Source organism: Canis aureus, chromosome 16 (genome assembly GCF_053574225.1).
Source record: "Canis aureus isolate CA01 chromosome 16, VMU_Caureus_v.1.0, whole genome shotgun sequence".
NCBI classification, from domain to species: domain Eukaryota; kingdom Metazoa; phylum Chordata; class Mammalia; order Carnivora; family Canidae; genus Canis; species Canis aureus.
The window spans coordinates 43,387,294-43,393,309 of record NC_135626.1 but is presented as its reverse complement, the minus strand read 5'-3'; positions in this window follow the sequence as shown (position 1 = coordinate 43,393,309).

The window sequence follows — 6,016 nt, the reverse complement described above, 5'->3', positions numbered from 1 at the left end:
AACCAAATGAGGTCCCAATCTCAAAAGAGATTAGTCTAGCTGCCTGGAAACTTTAAATCGTATCTCTGAAAATAACATCCAACACCTAATGGAACAAATATACCAGAGAACCTTAGGTATAATCAGGCAGACAGCAAATAGCAGCATTTATTTTATAAATTATTTAAAGACATCATAGATAAAATTCAGACCAATGTAAGAGGATTGCAGAGTCATAGCATTTTATCAGCAATAGGAAACTTCGGGATTAAATAATCTCATTACTGAATAGAAGGGAAGCAAAATTCAGAGAAGTTGATTTACTTAACCAAGATCATACAATGAGGGCAGGACAGAGAAAACTTTGTGTTCCATTTCCACTTCAATTCCAGTGTTGTTTCTACAAAGCCAGGTTGATCTTTGATGTCTGATACTCTCTCCTATGAGAGAGGTAATAATTCAAGGGGAAAATAAATCATGTCTCTTACTATTAAGAGTTAATAGTCATGGAGAAAAGCAGATTCATTTTTCAAAATTACGGTATAGGTTTGTCAAACTCACAATGTATTTAGGCATACACATAAAATGAAATGTATATAAGCAAGATGCAGGAAAATGGATATATTCTCTGAATGAGACTATAACCTTTGTTATTACAAAGGTTTTTTCTTTGCTTCACTTCCTAGTCGTGACCAGTACTTAGAATTGAAATACTAGTCTAGTAACTAGTTGTGGTTGAGTGAATTTGTTCAGAGAAGAAACACTGAGAGTGCTGTAATGATATTAATGCTATATGTAATGATATTATAACTGACCAAGAGAAAGATTGGGGGGAAAAAAAGGGAAGTTCCACTAGAATCAGTTGGTTTGGAATTTATCCCACAAAAACTAACATGCATTTTATCCCCTTCATTCCTTCTTCCTTGTAACACTTAGAAAATACTGCAAAAAATATATATACAATGGTTATCTAAAGCAAGACACTGGGAATATAGCCTAAGAAAACTACCAAAAGTACATTTGCAAACATAAATCAACATAAGGCTTGTAAAAACACAAGAATAGGGCTGCATTCTTGGGCATCAAACCAGAGGGGTGTTGGTTGCTTCAGAAACCATTTCTCCATTGTGTCTCTTGAATTACCAATAATTCTAGCTATGTACTCTTTAAACATCAATAACCAAATACACGATCTAATGCAGTTTTTAAACACCAAACATAAAATCAGGCAGTTACACATAGCATATGCTTATGGAAAGCAAAGAGAAGGGGTATAATAAAGAAAACGAGCATTCATTAAGTACACATTATAGCCAAGGCATTTTGTCTTTACAAAAACCCAGCTAAGATTCCTGTTTTACAGAGGAGGCTCAAAGAGTTTGAGTGTTTTTTTCCAGAGTACATATAGTAGGAAGTTATAATTCCAAGATTCAAAGCAAGGTTCATTTGAGTTGAAAGGGCAAGATCTTTTTGCTGAAGTGTTGTGAAGTGATACATTTTCTGGATCACTGATCTCTCTCTCTCTCTTTTTCTCTCTGTCTCTCTCTCATCCTCTGTGTGTGTCTCTTTTTGCACAGGCTTGGAATGGTAAAGGGATATGTTGAAAAGGAGTTATATACTCTAGATAAATTTATAGTTAATAAAATCTCCTTCCCAGCATAATGGGATTAGGAAGCCAACTATCTTCTAACCGAAAGGAACCATAAAACTGGGCAAAACTGTCAAACACAATCATTTCAGATTGCTAAAAATCTAGAAATCACCCAACATCGAACATCAGTGTAAACAGCATCTATTCATGAATACTATGAAACTTTGGGTAAGAACAGCATGAGCCTATGGTGTTCTTGCCTAGGATGGATCCCATGACCTCACTGGCTCTGCCCATGATAATTCAGCCAGGGAGAGGCAGGCTGTCACTGTCACTGCTAGTAAGATTACACAGAATTTAGAACACTATTATTAAAGTGTTGTGATGATTAATTTCATGGGTCAGCTTGAGTGGGTCACAGGATGTCCAGATATTTGGTTAAATATTATTTCTGGGTGTGTCTGTGAGAATGTTTCAGGCAGATATTAGTATCTGGACCCATAGAGTAAGTACAGCAGATTGTCCTCCCCAGGACTCAAGGACAATGCCGAAGGATAAATGTGTTTAAAGCACTTGGATTTAGAGAAACTGGTCGTTTTCTTTTAAGAGCTATATTGACAGAGAAGCCAACATTCTCCTGTACTGCTACCTTCTATGAGCATATTTTGAAAGTGATTTCCCCCTCTTTTTAAATAGGATTTATTATTATTATTATTTTTTTGGTGCAGCTTTAGGTTCAGAGCAGAATTAAATGAAAAGTATCATGAATTCCTACATAATGTGCCACAGCATCCTTTACTATCTACAACCCACCCCACTACCCAGAATAGAACCTATATTCCTATATCTTTATCAGTCGAAGTCCATAGTTTATATTAAGGTTCACTCTTGGTATGGTACATTTTATGGGTTTTACTTTTTAGCAAATGTAAATGTCACATATCCACCATTATAGCATCATACAGAATAGCTTCACTGTCCTAAAAATCCTCTGTGCTTATTCTCATCATCCCTCCAATCCTCAGCCTTCCCCTGTAACCACTGATCTTTTTACTGTCTCCCTAGTTTTGCCTCCTCTAGGATGTCATAGTTGGAGTCGTACAGTATGTAGCCTCCATATTCCATACAAATGACTGATTGTCTTCTTTTACTGAGAAATGTGGACTTAAGATTCCTCTGTGTCTTTTAATGGCTCCATAGCTCTTCTGTTTTGTTTTGCTGTTGTTTTTAAATGCCAAATAATATTCCATTGTTCGGATAGATCAAAGTTTATTTATTCATTCACCTCCTGAAGGACATCGTGGTTGCTTCCACGTTTTGGCAATTAAGAATAAATCTGCTATAAACAAACCATCTGTGTGCAGTTTTTGTGTGGATGTAAGTTTTCAACTCCTTTGGATAAACACCAAGCCACATGATTGCTGGATTATTTGCTATGAAGATGTTTAATTTTGTAAAAGACCATCTTCCAAAGTGGCTCACCTGCTGCTCTATAGCCTCACAGGTGCTTAGTGTTGTTAGTGTTTTGGATTCTGGCCATTCTAATAGGTGTGTGTATCTCACAGTTTGTTTTTTTTTTTAAGATTTTATTTATTCATGATACACACAGAGAGAGAGAAAGGCAGAGATGCAGGCAGAGGAAGAAGCAGGCTCCATGCAGGGAGCCTGATGTGGGACTTGATTCCGGGTCTCCAGGATCACGCCCTGGGCTGAAGGTGGTGCTAAACCGCTGAGCCACCCAGGGATCCCTCACAGTTGTTTTGATTTATCTTTCCCTAATGACATATGATGTGGAGGATCTTTTCATATGCATATTTTCCATGTGTATAACTTCTTTACTGAGGTGGCCATTCAGATCTTTTGCCCTTTCTTTGAGTTATTTTATTTTTGTTTTAAGAATTACTTTTATATTTCGGAGTGAATGCTTTTGACATAACTCTCAAGGATGTGGTTTGGGGCATAAGGAAATGCAGAAGGGTCACTGATAATGATTTTGGTGAGGGGTCTCCCCACAAATACCAATACACGAGACATTAATTCCTTCCAGGGAGAAGAGTACCACTGCCATGCTAATGACATTGGCTTTTCCAAATGAAATATTATTGGAATAGGAGAAGTTGAGAAATAATCATTACTTAGGTTTAAACACACATGAAGCATGAAAAATGAATTCTAAAAGCTGCCAAAGTCTGCCACTTTTCTATTTTTTTAGCAGAGAATATGTTCAATTATAGAATTATACTGTTCTCAATCATAGTTATATATAACTAATAGATGATCATAGATAAGTAGGTAGAGTATTATAGGAAATGCATTCCTTCCCCCAGGAATCCAGAAAGCCAAGTTACGGTGGTTTGGTTATTTGGAATTTAAAACCAGTTTGCTTTGTATCCTTGGTGATAGATGACTGAAAACCTTCAAATTCTAAAATGTTTACATGAAGAACAGGAGCTTCAACCTAAAAAAAAAAAACTAGTCCACAAATGATTTAACAAAACAATAATGATAAGCATAACAATGGCTGTTCTGAATTAGTCTCCAATTCACTTAAGGTGTCAGCATCTTATCTTCCCAATCATAAATAGCTCATCCTGCAGGAAAGTAATATTAAGTTAATACCAGTTTAAAACAAGAAAGGGAAATACAAGAGAATCTACCTAAATTCTTTCAAAAAAACAAAACAAAAAAAAGCTTGAAAAATATACTACAAAGATATCAGAAACTAGCTGGCATTTTGACCACTTCACCCAGAAATAGCATGGCCATGTATTTTAGAGGTCCTTTTAGAAACATATTTGTACAGCCATGAAAAATGCAGATTTTGGGATGGGGGTGGGTGGGGGTGGGGTGGGCAATAACTTCATTCTTCTTCTTTTCCTAAAGTTCCTGATTTGAAAACGCTACAGAAAGTTAATTTTTTCTTCTTTTGCCTCTAGTTACCACCATTATTATGCTATTTGCTGTTACTTCTATAACTTTTCTTTTACCTATAAACAAGGTTATGATAATTCACCATTAGCATGATAGTGTCACTTTGGATGTGGCCATAAAGACAGGCTTTCTCAGGAGCACCTGGCTGGCTCAGTCAGTTAAGCGTCTGACTTAGGCTCAGATTATGATCCCAGGGTCCTGGGATAGAGTCCCACATCAGGCTCCCTGCTGAGCAGGAAGTCTGCTTCTCCCTTTCTTTCTCCCCCTGCTCATACCCTCTCTCTCTTTGAGACAAATCAAATCTTTAAACAACAACACCACTGAGGCTTTCTGTAGGCATAGCTGAGATACAGAAAGAAGCATGTGGCTGCTCAAGACACTTACAAATCTTTATTTATTAAGACTTAAAAGGAAAAGAAAAATCTCACACCATAGAATTTTGATAAGTATAGAATTATGTCCTAAAATTCTCAAGGCTGAGCTGAAAATCTTGCTTCCTCAATGTATTTTTTTCTTTTCTTTCTTTCTTTCTTTCTTTCTTTCTTTCTTTCTTTCTTTCTTTCTTTCTTTCTTCTTCTTTCTTTCTTTCTTTCTTTCTTTCTTCTTTCTTTCTTTCTTTCTTTCTTTCTTTCTTTCTTTCTTTCTTTCTTTTTCTTTCTTTCTTCTTTCTCTTTCCTTTTTGTTTTTTTTGGTTTGGATGGTGGACTTGGAGAGGTGGCGAGAACATGAAGCAAGTCATTTAAACTAACCTTCAGTTTCTGCTATTATAGAACAGAGCTAATAAAACTCCCTCCACACAAACTTGTTGTGAGAGCCAGTAAACCAATAGTCATGAACACAACGTCTAATCCAAGAAAAAATGCCATTTGTGTTACTCATCGTGACATGCAGTTGGAAAACAGAGAGAACCGGGATCCCTGGGTGGCGCAGCGGTTTAGCGCCTGCCTTTGGCCCAGGGCGCGATCCTGGAGACCCGGGATCGAGTCCCACGTCGGGCTCCCGGTGCATGGAGCCTGCTTCTCCCTCTGCCTGTGTCTCTGCCTCTCTCTCTCTCTGTAACTATCATAAATAAATAAAAATTAAAAAAAATATATTTAAAAAAAAATAAAAAAAAAAAATAAAAAAAAAGGAAAACAGAGAGAACCAACACTCTGTACCTCGCTGACCATGCTCTTCTTGAACAGCTCCAAGGCTATCAGGCAAGTCCAAGGCAATATTTTTAAGCATAATAGGTTCCCTAGTTGGTATTCAGCAGACACTTTCCCAATGTTTGGTCACTACTGATGTACATGAAGGGGCAGGTATGCCCTCTGCATTTCTGCAGGTCTCTCTGTCTGCTGACAGCGACATGCACACATCTGGTTGCTTCCTGTTCATTTCACAGATTCATCTGTATGTGTGCCTTAGAATATGCCTTCAAACGTGAAAGTCCTACGAGGTCTCTCTTCCCTCATTCATAAAGTTCATTATGTGGTATTTGCCAATGTGTAACCCACCCACCCCCAATCCCCATCT